Below are 16,797 nucleotides of genomic sequence, written 5' to 3' on the forward strand. Positions count from 1 at the left end.
AGCATGCAGTTGAGGAAGGAAATCTAAGCTCTCCTCACGCTAAAGGAAAACATCAGACCCTTCCTGTTGGATCAAGGACAGGCTGTGGAGTGTAAAGTTAAAGTGCTCTATGGTCAAGGGTACAAGTAAGTCCAAAAAAGGTAAAAATAAAATAAAATAATAATTATATATATATAAAAAAAATGGGTTTCATTGAGGCACTTACAATGGAAGTGAATGGGGCCAATCCGTAAACGTTAAAATACTCACTGTTTCAAAAGAATAGCCACAAGACATAAACAATATGCATGTTAACATGATTTTAGTGTAATAATATTGCTTACTGACCTTTTCTGTGTAAAGTTTTAGCCAATTTTACAACTTCGTTGTCATGACGAGATAACGCCGTAAACCGATGATTTAAACAACTTAACAGCTCAAATAATATACAAGTTTTAACAGAAGAATTAATGAAAGTGCTTTTATAAAATTATAAGCTTCACATTTTCTTCCTTTAACCCTCCAAAAATTATCCCTATTCACATTCATTGTAAGTGCCTCACTGTAACCTTGATTTTTACCTTTTTAAAGAAAAGGAGAAAGGTGTTGAAATTAATTTTTGTGGTATTCAACATTTTGCCACAAATGCTGTCGATTGAGCTAAACTTGTATTGAACACAGAATATTTTTTCTGTTTGTCTTCAGCCATGTGATAATAAAGGCCTTTTTAATATGTGAAGAGGAGGCGAGAAGCAGCTTTCCTGGTTCAGGTAAGGGTTTATTTTCTCTCTGTAGTACAATTGCAGTCTCAGAGTCTTTACTTTATTCACTAAGTTAATCTATAGTCTCACACCGCTTCATAAAAATAAACTCTCATCATGTATACTATGAAAACTTCTTTGCTTCTTAATCGGGTCTGTGGTGCCCAGGCTCTCTCTCCTCTATCTGCTGTGTGGCTCTATTTTATGCCGCTCTCCCCGTGCTCACTGAAATTAGACAGGTGTTAGACATAATTTAGCTCAGGTGTAAGCGCCCTTACTGCTTTCTCTCTCTCCGGAGAGATGCTTGACCACGCCCCCGCTGCCACATAATATAATAAAATGCCATGGTTATTTTGCTTTTTGAGAGCAGTTTTCTCTATTCAAGAAAGACTTTCTTTTTATATCTCTTTTTATATTTAGAATAAGCTATAATAAAATTGTTTTATTATCAATATATATATATATATATGTACACACACACACACATATACACTACCGGTCAAAAGTTTTGAAACACTCATTCTTTATTGTAATTTTTTTTTTTTTTTTCACATTTTAGAATAATAGTAAAGTCATCAAAACTATGGGATAACATAAATGGAACTATGGGAATTATGTTGTGACTAAACAAAATCCAAATTAAATCAAAACTATGTTATATTTTAGCATCTTCAAAGTAGTCACCCTTTGCCTAGAATTTGCAGACATGTACTGTTGACATTTTCTCAACCAACTTCTTGAGGTATCACCCTGGGATGCTTTTTAAACAGTATTGAAGGAGTTCCCATCTATGTTGGGCACATATTGACTGCTTTTCTTTATTATTTGGTCCAAGTCATCAATTTCAAAAAACATTTTTTTTTATTATTACATTTTAGTTTTATAATGAAATAAATTAATATGTTGGCACAAATATATTTTTGTCTACAAAACTAATTTCAATCATTTAAGCATACGCCTTCAGATCAAAAGATTTTTAAGATCATGAGAAACATTTCAGTCAAGTGTTTCAAAAGTTTTGACTGGTAGTGTGTGTGTGTGTGTGTGTGTATGTGTGTGTGTGTGTATGTGTGTGTATATATATATATATATATATATATATATATATATATATATATATAGTGCCCTCCACTAATACAGGCCAAATTCCCAAATTCATCCATTCATCCACTGGGTAAGACCAGGGGCATAGCCAGAAAATTTTTTCAGGGGTGGCCAGGTAAGACCCAGTGATTTTATTGGGGTGGCCAAAAAAATTCACTACTGACTGTGACATGCTGTACCAAAAGCAAATTCTACAGACAGAAATTCTGTAAATTCTACAGAATTTATAGGTCACAAATGTACACAAGGAATTTAAAGTTATCAATTTACTTCCAATGCCATACAAAAGAAGGAAAAATTTATTGGCTGCTTGTCTTAAAAAACAAGGGTGGGTTGGTGTGGATGTTTGATGCATGTTTTTACTAGCTGTACCAATGTAGTCGCGAGTTCAGAACCCAACTTGATCTGCTTTTCCATGTTGCTGAATGTGCACGTTGGCATCGTTGGCACAGCTACATGTAGTTTCTTTTTCCACGATACTGCAGTGAAATCAGAAACAAGTGACCAAGCGTCCCTACGTCAATAAATAATGCAATAAAAGATGGTCCCTAAATTTGCAACTATTTGTGAATCAAGAATGTCCAACGTCAAGCCAACTTTAATGCATTATTTATTGACGTGTACCAACTTTATTGCATTATTTATTGACGTACATGTCAATAAATAATGCAATAAAGTTGGCTTGACGTTGGACATTCTTGATTCACAAATAGTTGCAAATTTAGGGACCGTCTCTAAAGATACAGGCAACATTGGAGCATACAAATCCAAAACATTTACAAACATTTCCATAACATAGAGTATACAACTTCAGTAACATTCAAAGCAAATTACTTACAGGCATACAACCAACTCCAAAGTGTGAATGTAGGTGTCAGCAATAATGCACACCTTTTAGATTTTTGATTTTATATATATATATATATATATATAATATAAATGTCCAGTTATATGTAAGCATTTCTATATTCATCAGTATTGTAATAGGCCTTGGTGTCAGAATCTGGATTTTATTTAGTGGAAAAGCGGATCAAGTTGGGTTCTCAGCTCGCGACTACATTGGTACAGCTAGTAAAAACATGCATCAAACATCCACACCAACCCAGATTTGTTTTTTATATATATATATATATATATATATATATATATATATATATATATATATATATATATATATATATATATACAGCCAATAACCTACAAACAAGGGAGTCTTAAATAATGTCTAAACTAAAGACTCTGCTAAATAAATTCAGCTGACTCAATACATGTGTTAACGGACTATGATAATGGCCTACTTTGACAACACATTGTTTCCTAGTGCTGGCAGAAAATACTCAAAACAGACACAAGCAGTGTATCTATCAACCACAAATAATATAATATTGAGCAGCAGCCTTCAGAGTTGCATTGGAGTGATGTCACCTCCCCTCTTCGAATGATTGGCTAGAGGAGGATCTGTCGATCAAGAATTAGTGGATCAATGGGGATGCAAAACTCCCCCTGATTTACATGAAACTACTCACAAGTTTTGGAAAATCAAGCACAAAACTTGGAAACAAAAGCAAAGAAAAATACAGCATAAGCGTACAAAAAATGAAAATATGAGCAAAATTGTCAGAGCACAAAAAACAGTAATATAACCAAGGAAAACATGATTTTGTTTGCAATTCTGATGACTTTGCTTTAATTTTTTTGTTGTTGTTTTTTTGCAGCATATTTTAAATGTGTTTATATATTTTTGATTCATGCTTGTTATTTTTTGGTCTGTGCTTATTATTTTGATCTACGCTTTTTATTTATTTTTGCGCTTATTATTTTTTTTATCTGCGCTTATTATTTTTTGATTCACACTTATTATTTTGATTCACGCTTATTATATTTGGATCCGTGACCGCAATACATTTGGCGGGATTTTGATCCCATACACTGCAACGGTTGTTATATGACGTCACACCTCTACACACAGAGGTTTGTGCCGTGTGGGCGGTTCGCAGCTGTTCAGCTTGAATAGTGCAGACTGTTTGCGTCATAGAGCGGCAAAAAAGTCACTTGTCTGTCAGTGTTGTCAAAAGTGCTTTGCACAACAGGGGTGGCCAGAGGGGTGGCCAAGCTTCAATCAGGGGTGGCACTGGCCACCCATGGCCACCATGTAGCTACGCCCCTGGGTAGGACCAAAGAATATAGTTCTGATGTGCGGCAAATGGTTGCTGAGCTTCATAAAATGGGAAGTGGCTATAAGAAAATAGCTAAAGCATTAAAAATGCCCATTTCTACAGGAGACAGCAGTTCACTCTATTAAACGGAAAAGAAATAGGGCACAAATGACTTCTAGACTAGAGATGGGACTCTAGATTTACTAACATTGCTAAAGTGCAGTGTAATGTGTGATCTTTTTAGCTGTGATTTGGCAAATTGTGCATTCGGAATTTGAAACAACCTTGAACAGCTATTTTTTAAGTTTTTTCCCCAGTTTTTCAAATGCAATTGATATTTCATTTTCTTCATGTTGCAGTTAATGCTGTTTAGGCTACAGTATATTTCCAACAAATGAAACTACGAAAATGTTGGTGATTTTTCATTTAAGCATTTGATTTGGCATTTGAAGGTTTGCAACTCCTTTTGACCACAGACTTTTCATGATTATTCCATTTGTTCTTGATTACAAGATAAAGGCTATAGCAATTGCAGTGGCTGATTTTCAGTTTACTTTGAAAATAGTCTGTGCATGGAGTACATCAAAGTACCAAATTTGTGTGCTTGCCAGTGAAATGTCCAAGAAGCAAAAGATTAAATCATGATTTACTTAATGTAGCCATATTGGCACTCAAAGTAAAATTTTGTCGGTGCAGTCGACTCCATAGAACCTGAATTTGCTTTCAATTCAGAAGTGATCATCTCTATGCCCTATTCTTTTCAAAGTCTTTACCCTCCACTGTGAGAGAGCTTCGGTAAGTTGAAAGGTGTGGGGCTTAAAAAAAATAACCCACACGGAACACACTTTTTAAGTTATTCTTATATGATATTCTGTTTGGAATGGCCCTACAGAATGTTCTCAGTTCTAAGTGCCCTTCGGAGGCATCATTTACACGGTTTGAAACGCAGACATGGCCGAGACATAGAGGGCATGTGTGGGCAAATGCACAGCAGCTGGAGATAACAGCCAAACTCATAAAAAGAACCTTCTGCTCTGTTGCTTTTAGATGATGAACATTCACATTGTTTTGATATGCAGTAGATTAGCCCATGTCTAGGCATGTTTGCATGTGTGGAGGGTTTAGTGAGGATTCAGACTTTTCAATGGGTTGTAGACTACTGCAATTTAAATTAGTGCTCGTCTGACAATATATATATATATATATATATATATATATATATATATATATATATATATATATATATATATATATTAAAAAAAAATCTTTCCTAAAAAAATTTAAGACCAAAAATGTCAGCAAACACGATTTGTGAAAATTAGGACCTTTATACAGTTTTAACCCTCATGTGTTGTTCGGGTCATTTTTGACACATTTTCATTTTGCTTCTTTAAAGGTGCACTCAGTAACTTTTGTCTTTGTGTCATCTTGGACTTACACTGACACGATGATATGGTTTATGTGTAGTTGTGTAATCACACACACGTTCACTTGCACACGTGTGTATTTTTCTTTTTAATGGCAATAATTTATATAAATAAATCCTTTAGTCCAAGGCCTGCCAAAGACATGTGAGTCTTGAAATTATGTTGACCACTGGTTGGTAACAAAGACAATCTATAAATTAGTTACTACCGTGGTCTATTTGGCCAGAATATCCTGCAGTTATAAAAACTTTACAACATTTGACCTTATCAGACTAGCAATCCTTATGTCTAATGTAAACAAACGTTGCCTAACTTTTGTAACATCATTTATTTCAAAACATCAGTGTTTCCAATAAGTCAAAACAACAGCATAAGATATGGCACTTACCCGCTCAGATGACATGTTTTCGGATATCCTTCTTTTCCTTTCTTTCGTTATTTATTTGTCCATTCACTCTGATAAGATGTCCAGTATCCATGTGTACACCGGTGCCTCAAACCACATTCATCTGCGCAGAGCCGAAGCACAACCAAAACAATGTTCTTCTGCAAGACGCATGCAGTTTTATTTTTTAACCACTAGAGGGCCAAAAGTTACATAGTAACTTTAAGTTTAAGCACTCTACCTATAGTTAAAGGTTCTAAATTATTAAAAACTAATTGTAGAATTAATTAATGATAATAAATTGTAGAAAAGAAGTGACAATTTATGTTACATATCATATATTGAGCTGTATGGAATATGCCTAATAGTAAATAGGTCTATCAGCTGTATAGGACAGAAGAGAGTAAACACACACAAACACAAACACAAACACACATATGTTGGTGCATCTATCCTTATGAGGACCCTCCATAGACATAATGATTTTTATACTGTACGAACTATAGATTCTATCCCCTAACCTAACCCTACCCCTAAACCTAACCCTCAAAAAAAGCTTTCTGCATTTTTACATTTTCAATAAAACATTGTTTAGTATGTTTTTGTTTTTTTAAGCGATTTGAATTATGGGGACACTAGAAATGTCCTCATAAACCACATTTATAGCATACCCTTGTAATTACCAGTTTGTAACATAAAAAAAATGTCCTGGTAAACCCCCCAAACCCCACACACAGACACACACACACACTTTGGACTGGATTCAATGAGGCTTTGTGACAAAAAAAAAGTAACTCTCGTGTTGCTCCGGGTCAAATAGACCCACCATAGGAAATGAATGGGAAAGACTACAACACAGAGGCATTTTTTTATTATTATTTGTCAGACACAATGCAGAACACAATCACACATAAATGAAGGGATGAGACTATAAAACATCCACAATGCAGAAAACACACACACACAAACACACACACACACACACAGGTTTGTTTGACTATATTAGTGAGGACTGCTGTTAGACTTCCATTTATTTCATATCAGGCTAATGATATTTTCTATTTCCCAACTCTACCACTAAACCTAACCATCACTAGATTTGAAGATCAACATAATCTGACCCATTTAGGAGCCCTTTTTTTCTTTTTACTAATGAGGACATTTGGCTCTCACAAGTGTAGACAAACCTGTCCACACATACCAGGCCTAGTCTGTGACAAAGTTTATGCTAGAATTTTGATGTTTGAAATAAATGACAGGTAACAAAATTAATACTTATTTTGTAACACAATCAGATTTGACTGTGGCAGCATGGTCAGGTTTGACAGCATATTGGGCATCGTTGCAAAATCTGACACTTCAACACAAGTGGTTTAAAAAGAATGCTACAATTTGACTGGACAAATAATAGTTTTTTTTATAAGGTCTAAATATACACTCACCTGCTACTTTATTAGGTACACCTGCACATCTACTTATTCATGCGATTATCTAATCAGCCAAACATGTGGCAGCAGTGTAATGTATAAAATCACGCAGATATGGGTCAGGAGCTTCAGTTAACGTTCACATCAACCATCAGAATGGGGAAAAAATGTGATCTCAATTATTTAGACCGTGGCATGATTGTTGGTGCCAGACAGGCTGGTTTGAGTATTTCTGTAACTGCTGATCTGCTGGGATTTTCACGCACAACAGTCTCTAGAGTGTATAGAGAATGGTGCGAAAAACAAAAAACATCCAGTGAGCAGCAGTTCTGTGGGCGAAAACGGCTTGCTAATGACAGAGGTCAGAGGAGAATGGCCAGACTGGTCCAAGCTGACAGGAAGGTGAAAGTAACCCAAATAAACACGCATTACAACAGTGCTATGCAGAAAAGCATTTCTGAACACACAACACGTCGAACATTGAGGCGGATGGGCTACAGTAGCAGAAGACCCCTCCGGGTACCACTACTGTCAGCTTAGAACAGGAAACTGAGGCTGCAATGGGCACAGGCTCACCAAAACTGGACAGTAGACGATTGGAAAAACATCGCTTGGTCTGACAAATCTGGATTTCTGCTGAGTTACACAAATGGTAGGCCCACTGCAGCCTCAGCTTTCTGTTCTTGGCTGACAGAAGTGGAACCCAACATGATCTTCTGCTGTTGTAACCCATCCACCTCAAGGTTCGACGTGTTGTGCATTCTGAGATGCTATTCTACTCACTACAATTGTACAGAGTGGTTATCTGAGTTACTGTAGTCTTTCTGTCAGCTCGAACCAGTCTGGCCATTCTCCATCAACAAGGCGTTTTCGTCCACAGAACTGCCGCTCACTGGTTGTTTTTTGTTTTTCGCACCATTCTCTATACACTCTAGAGACTGTTGCCCATGAAAATCCCAGGAGATCAGCAGTTACAGAAATACTCAAACCAGCCCGTCTGGCACCAACAATCATGCCACAGTTTAAATCACTGAGATCACATTTTTTCCCCATTCTGATGGTTGATTTGAACATTAACTGAAGCTCCTGACCCATATCTGCTTGATTTTATACATTACACTGCTGCCACACGATTAGCTGATTAGATAATTTCATGAATAAGTAGATGTACAGGTGTACCTCATAAAGTGGCCGGTGAGTGTACAGTGCATAACTTATTATAATATCTATTCTAGAAATTAAGTTTCTTACAACATTGGCTCATAGAGATCAGCCAGTTCATGCAGCACTGAAGCCATCTATTGGCCATAGTTGTAATTTCACGTACAGTAATTGTTATCTTTATTCCAGTAGATGACCAGAGACCCCCAGTGCATCACATATTTTGATGCTTTGACAATCTTTTAATTTACTGAAATTAAGGTTTTTATTGAAGTTAAGATAACATAAAATGCTCTAATTTTATATGAAAAGGAATGGTGTAATAAAGTAATTTAGAGGTACATAAGGTTCCAGAAAATCCCTCCCAAAAATGCACAACTTTAGTGTTTTTACTTTAGTGAAATTTGTGTAGTAACATATCTTTCCATTAAAATATATATATATATATATATATATTACACTTGTATGTTTGGGTCCATTTTGACCCGCGAACAACTTAAGTGTTACTCACAAATGAACAATGCACAAGGTTTAATCAGTGCATATCATTGAAGTGACTGTAAGTCAATCCCTCACAGCCTCGTTTTCAATCCTAACAAAGATTGAATATGGTGGTACACTGAATAAGGTCTATTGCTTTCATTTTCAACCTGTTTGCTAACTGGTTTGTCATTTCATAAGTGCTCACAACTTCTTAATAGATATGAAAAATAAACAACTGAAAAATCTAGGCTATGTAGCAACAGCTGAGGCTTGGGCAGCATCTTTGCAAACATCTTGGCATCTTGGGCCCTCAGAAAGTACTTTTGTGCTCTGTGTTCATTTCCTGCAGAGAATGTAACTTGAGTCAACGGAACATAATGGCAACCAGATGTGTAGGATGTCAGTGTGGCCTCACAGTCACAGGAAATGTCTGTTTTCCTGGGAAAATCCAGATGTCAGTCCAAAACGTTACGCAAGCTCTAACAAAATCATTTAATCATTAAGTAACTGATTCATTTTAACATAAGCTTGGACACGGACAAGGAGAAACCTACAGTATATGCTATAAACTTTTTAAGTAATTACCTTTGAAATCCTTGTGTACAGGTGCGAAAGTGAATATAATTTTCAAACCAAAAAAGAAAAAGTGAACATTGACCACCCTCAAGAAATAGGCAGGAACTGATTAAGCTTGTGCTGGCCAACCCAGAATTCCTAATAAAAGCTAACACCCACAGGCCTGTGAACTGGACTTGGTGCACACGATAGTAGGCAACTGTGTTTGAATTAAACCAGCAAAAAAGCATATACCTGTATTTAATGTACTGTATATACGATGCTTTGCAGAATAGAGAAGTGCCTCTTTAGACAAAGGAATTCAGTTGCTAATGCTCAGTACCATGTTCACAAATGAAAAGAAAGTTTTGCGTCATCTGAATGGTACAGTCCAAAGAAAGATTTAAATGTTGGATTTGAAAGGCTCCTTGGCAGCACAGGTTGGTCCAGGATCAGATTACTCTGTAGGCACATATTCAGCCTTCATTGAGCATACTGTACCCCAGGGCTTTCTCTAGCTATGAGAACAGGACCTTCTGAGGTTAAGCAAAAGTATGCAAAAAATTACAAAGATATGATGGTATATGACTAATGGATTACATGGAATGTAAACAGTATGGATACAGCTCTGTTTAGCTACATCTGTAGAAATGACTTTTTCCAGCACAAAGCATTAACTCAGTTAAGCATGAAATGTGCGCACAGAGCCTGATGTGTCTGTTCTAGTGCACAATAAAGCTTTTCTCTCGCAAGTCTTACAGCTAGAAAGCCTCCATTGTACTGTGATTCTTACATAGTTTTTTTTTTTTTTTTTTTTTAAAAATGCGAATAGAAAACTTGGATGACTGTACTGCAGTTGACTCAAGCAACAGCTTGAGCATGAGAGTTCGGTGCAATGCAATACACTTTTGGGAACATTTAGAACAAAAACAACAACAACAACAACAACAACAACAACAAAAAACCTTGGTAACCTCATTGGATTTGTTTAATCACACTGTTTTCAGGTTGTGCAATCCAGAGGATGAGGTTTTTGCTTTTGACATAGAAATCAGCAATGCAGAAATAGAACGCCTTTGTTGATTTAAAGGAACAAAACATGATAATGTAAAAAAAAAAAAAAAAAAAAATCAAGATATGCTGGCATGCAAGATGTGTTATTTTGAAATTGGAACTATAAAACTGTCTCCCCTTTGCAAATCTTAATTTATAGCATCATGCTTTCTAAAACAAGAACTGGCATGTAGAATAGTTTGTAGAAATGTTATTCCACTTAAAAAGGTCAAAATGTAACCATGACCTATTTTAAAGGCTTTATTCAGCAAACACGTATCTTTGTCGTTTGTTCTGAATCTGGTTAAAATTAAATTTGATCACTCATTCCGTATCGATTGTCTTATTCACCTTATTCAGCCCTGCCCCTTTTCTGCGCTTTGCTCATCTGAGTTTTGTCATCTAAATTCCTGTTTGTATTGAAGTTACTAAAAAGAGTCGATTACGTGTGGGAGCACATCAAATATTTTTCACCAAGTGTTGATGGTATGAGTCTACAGCACCTCTTAACTACGTGAAAATGCTAGTGAAGTGTTTTTTCTGTCACTCCAAATGTTCCTCTATTTCCAACACCCACTGAGGTAAATTGGACCTTGCAGATCACATTCGGACAGCTATGACATACTGCACTTTTTCATAATACATGCAAGCGTTTAATTGTAATATGTGTAATTCTCCTTAATTTTTAGTTTCAACTTGTTAATATTTTGTGTTAAAGTGTGTAGTTGATCGGAAATTTCCAACAGTGACAGCTCATATTATTACACATACAGGTTCATCATAAAGAAAATTTCAATTGTACTTTTTAAAATGAATTTGTCACCCTACATTTTTTAGAGGCTTAAATGTGAAATTTTTTTTTGTAAATGGAATATAAAATAAAACAAACACTTTCATGTGTGTGTGTGTGTGTATTAATATAGTTGCACTCGTCCCCCATCCCAGTTTAATGCTCAAAAAATCTGCTTACCTTAACTATAACGTGATGAGTGAATGACATGAGAAGATGGTCAGAGGTGTCGTACGAGATTTACCGCGGAGACATAGCGTGTGGAGGCTTCACGCTATTCTCCGCGGCATCCACGCACAACACACCATGCGCCCCACCGAGAGCGAGAACCACATTATAGTGACCAAGATGAGGTTACCCCATGTGACTCTACCCTCCCTAGCAACCGGGCCAATTTGGTTGCTTAGGAGACCTGGCTGGAGTCACTCAGCATGCCCTGGATTTGAACTCGCGACTCCAGGAGTGGTAGTCAGTGTCTTTACTCGCTGGGTTACACAGGCCCCCATAGGAGATATTTTAATTACTTTGTGTTGTCTCTTGGAGTTTCATGAGCACAGGCACATCAGTATGTCCATAGCGTGAAGGTAGTATCTTGTGTATTTATGAATTAATTACTCATTTTTTTTTTATTTTTTATTTTTTATAAATCTCCCCGCTCTGCTTCCAGTTATGACATCCCTTGAACACTTTAAAATACTCATGGAAGCTTATGACAACTCTATAACCTCTAAATCCACTTCACTAGCTAATTACACTTTGACATCAACGCCATAGATATCTATATAGAACCACTAGAACGTAAGTTCAGAGACAAAATTTTCAAGATGGCTGCATGCTAGTTTCTCTGGCACATAAGGTGAATACTTTGTGTCTGTACATTTTGTGTCAGGTGTTTGGCAGTGGGTCATTGTATTGGCTCTGGTAATATATGATTGCATCTTGAGTTTTTGGATAAGCCTTGAACTAACATTGGGACATTGGGAATCTGGTGTAGAAACAGTTTATTCCACTATTTCACCAGATCACAGAGGATTTTACACTGTTTACACTGGCTAAGAACGTGCCACGGTGGTTGTGTACAAGTTTCTGTTAAAATTCAACAGCTTGGGTCATAACAGTATGCGATCCTGTACTTATTTGTAATGGCCTTCCTACTGTTCTAGCTAGTAAGAATAGGCTTCTTGTAGAACCTTCACTGTGTGAAGTGCTAAACATAAGAAACATTTTTCATTGATATCTGTTGTCCTCAATGCCACTGAGTCCCATGGTCACATAACATTTTTGGGGTTTACAAGCAGAGAATGAAATATTTTTATATGGATAGTTCACCCAAAAAATAAAATTCTTTCATAATTTATTCACCCACATGCAATCCCAGATGTGTGACTTTCTTTCTTCTGCAAAACACTAATGAAGATTTTAAGAAAGAATATCTCAGCTCTGTAGGACCATATAATGCAACTAAATGGTGAACTTTGAAGATCCAAAAAGCATATAATGGCAGCATAAAAGTAATCCTTACGACTCCAGTGGATAAATCCATGTCAGCGATATGAGAGTTGTGGGTGACAAACAGATCAATATTTAAGTCCAGTACAGTGTTTACAGTTTTCAAGAATTTAAAATGTTATGCATTACAATAATTTTTTGACTAAAAAAAATTTGATTACAGTAACTAATTACTTTATAATTGGATACACCCAACACTAAGCCTAATCTAAGTTTACTTAGAATATATTAAATACTATTGCTTTGAAGGACTGGTATTTCCTTTTGGAAATTTCAAGCTGAAGTATGTAATTTCTGCACCACCAAATGGAATTGCAAAAATAATCGTTGTTTTCAAAACAGCTTTCCAAATAATTTTATAATTATAATTATAATTATAATTTTTTATAATTATAATTTTCTTTATTTATCACACATTATACATTTGCACATATACAGTGAAATTCTTCTTTTTCACATATCCCAGCTAGGCTGGGGTCAGGGTGCAGGGTCAGCCATGATATGGCGCCCCTGGAGCAGATAGGGTCAAGGGCCTTGCTCAAGGGCCCAACAGTGGCATTTGGCGGTGCTGGGGCTTGAACCCCTGACCTTCTGATCAGTAACCCAGAGCCTTAACTGCTGAGCCACCACTGCCCCCCCCTTTTTTTTTTTTTTTTTTTAATAATTATAGATAAATAAGCCCCCATTTGGCTATTTGTCAAACAAAGAGATAGCCCCCAACTCACGGCAAATTTGTTGAGCAATTTTCATAGCGCCATTGAAACAGTTTACAGTTTTCAAGAAATATAATCTATGAATGGCTTACTTATAATTTTCTCTGCATATTAATCTGGGATAAGAAAAAGTATTTTTAACAGAAAAACTTACACACTTCAGCTTTAATTTTTTTTTTTTTTATCATAATAGAAAGAGAAAGGGAATGAGGAGAATGCATATGGTTGTCATGATGACATTCACAGTCTGTTGACTGTCGTTTCCTCAGTGGTCAGTTGTTTATTTAGATAAAACAACTGTTTTGATTATCTTGCACGGCAGAAAATGCAACGTGATAAAGTGAAAGTTTAGCTGTTAAGTAAACCTTTTTTTCCCAGAGCTTTTGTGTAGAAAAGAAGAGGGGGATGTGTCTCTGGAATTAGAGTCTCCTAGAATTTCAAGGAGCTGGATTTTGGCAATTCAGAGCAGCTTAAAGGTCATATGAATACTCTGCCTGTGAAACAGCAATACAAGGCTTGTGTGAAGAGCCTGCCTAAGACATGACAGTCTATCTGTTTCTTATTGTGGCCACCAATTCAGCCTTTAGGTCTTCTCTTCTGAGGGTGAGTCAATGATTACAGAATTTTCATTTTTGGGTGAACAATCCTGTGGTGAGGGCATGGTTGAGCATCCATCCAGGTGAGGGGAAGTGGTAAAGATTCATCCCTGGGTGAAAATTAAGTCTAACAGCCAGATCCCAGGGAGAGAGAGAGTGTTACACATGCTGAAGCTACACAAGTGTGCTTAAAAAACTATACAGACTATATTGAGAGTGAATAAAGACATGTGACGTTACCTGAACCCCGCTTCCACATTTCTGCAACGTCCAGACCTGTTATAGTGGTGCCGAACCAGGGAATTCTGAGGAAGCTTGTACGCCGATATGGAGTCCTCGCCATTGGCCGAAGTGATCCAATCCCTTGCCAGCATGCATCAAGCCCAACACCAGACCCTGCTGGAGCTACGTTGAGAGCAAGACCAACGCTTCCAGGCAATTCTCCGAGATCAAGTGGAGGACCGGCAGGTGTTCTGGAGCTTACTACACCAGCGGGAAGGTCCAGCCGCGACCCCGGACCCAGCAATCTCCATGCCTCTGGTCACCTTTATGAAAATGGGCCTGCAGGATGAAGCGGAGGCATTCCTTGAACTGTTTGAATGCACGCCGGAGGTCTGGAGATGGCCATAGTCACAGTGGGCGGCCCGCCTCCTGCCACTATTGTCCAGTGAAGCCCAGCTCGTGGCTCAACACCTGCCTGCAGTGAACCTCCTGGTGTATGAGGACCATCATGCAACGGGTTGGCCGCAGCCCTGAACAACAACAACAGAACTTCTGCTCGCTGATGCCGAGCGAGTGCGGCCACCCGTTTGCCCAACAGCTCCGTGATGCCTGCCAGAATTGGCTGCTGCTGGATTAGTGCGATGCCGAGGAAGTCGTTGATCTGGTGGTGCTGGAACAGTTCATCCTTTGTCTGCCGACCAGAACAGCAGAGTGGGTCCAGTGCCACTGCCCAGCATCGCTGGAAGAGGGGGTTCAACTGGCTGAGGACCATATGGCGGCGTACCCAGGGGCGCAGCAGCCCTCGGTTTCTCTCTCTCCTCTCCTCTCTCTCCTCCCCGCCCTCCCCCTTTTCCGAGGAAACGTGGGACGTTTATTCCCAAACTGGCTCCCTGGTCATGGGGGTTTTCTCAGCCGATGGTTCCCCCTCTCTCTTCTCGATCCTCCCCCCAGGTTGGTGAATCCGCTGCTGTGGGTTCAGGCATAATGTCTGGGCCGGTTTGCTGGAGTTGCGGGGAGCCAGGGCACTTCCAGGATCAATGACCAGCGATGGAGCTGGGAGTATTGGTCCGGGTCCCTGACACCCCAAGGGCTGCCCCTGATTGAGCTGGAATGTACTGCATACCTGTGAGTATCAGGGGAAGTACATATCAAGCCTTGGTGGATACCGGTTGTAATCAAATCACTATCCACAAATGTTTGGTTCAAAACGAGGCTTTGGGCATGTGATGGAAGGTGAAGGTGAGGTGTGTGCATGGGGATATTCAAAGTTACCCTATAGTGACAATCACCATTCATTTTCGGGGACAGAAACAGTATCAAGGCTGTGGTTAATTCCCGCCTCACCCATCCACTAATTTTGGGAACGAATTGGCTGGTATTTACTACTTTATTGAGGGGAATGTGTATGGATCGGTCCTGCGATAAAGCATTCCAGTGTGTGGTGTGTGACTTGCTGGCTGGGGAGGCGGAGCCAGGGACGTCTATGTCAGCTCCACATTAGGATGATGTAAGGGCGGGGGAAGTCCTTGCTTTCCCAGTCCTTAGAGGATTCCACACCAGGGATTTCCCTTTGGAGCAGTCGCAAGATGAGACCCTTAGGCACACCTTTGATCAAGTGAAAGTGATTGATGGTCAATGTATCCAGCCAGATGTTGCACTCACTTATCCATACTTTTCAATTATCAGAGATAGGGTGTATCAAGTGATGCAGGATGCTCAGACAAAAGAAGATACAACACAGTTGTTGATAACGAGGAGCCATCGGGAAATACTATTCCAGACGGCTCATTATAATCCAATGGCAGGTCACTTAGGGTGAGAAAAAACACTAAACCGCCTAATGGCCCGTTTCTATTGGCCGGGCATTCATAGGGATGTGCGCAGGTGGTGCGCAGCATGCCGTGAATGTCAGTTGGTGAAACCAAGAATTGGCATGGACCTTGTTGGGCCATTAGAATGGATGGCACATTGCTTTGTGTTAGTTCTGGTGGATTACGCAATGCAATATCTGGAAGCAGTGCCTTTACGCAACATCTCAGCATGCGGTGTTGAAGAGGCATTCTTCAGAATTATCTCCCAAGTAGGGATTCTGAAAGAAATCCTCACTGTTCAAGGCACAATTTTCATTTCACATACACTATGAATTATTGGGTATTAAATCGATTTGCACCAGTGTTTACCACCCACAAACAGACAGGTAGGTGGAATGATTTAATAAAACCCTGAAATTCGTAAGTTTGTGCATGAGGATGCTATTAATTGGGATAAGTGGCTCAAACTCTATTATTTGCAGCTCGAGAGGTTCCGCAAGCCTCCACATGGTTTTCCCCATTTGAGCTACTGTAAGGCCGTTGACCGTGCAGCGTGCTCGACGTCATGTGGGTAGCTTGGGAGGAGGGATCTTCAAAGAGTAAAAACTAAATTCAGTATGTTCTTGATCTTAGAGCAAAAATCCACACTTTGGGTCAGCTAACTC

This window comes from Myxocyprinus asiaticus, chromosome 31 (assembly GCF_019703515.2).
Source record: "Myxocyprinus asiaticus isolate MX2 ecotype Aquarium Trade chromosome 31, UBuf_Myxa_2, whole genome shotgun sequence".
NCBI lineage: Eukaryota > Metazoa > Chordata > Actinopteri > Cypriniformes > Catostomidae > Myxocyprinus > Myxocyprinus asiaticus.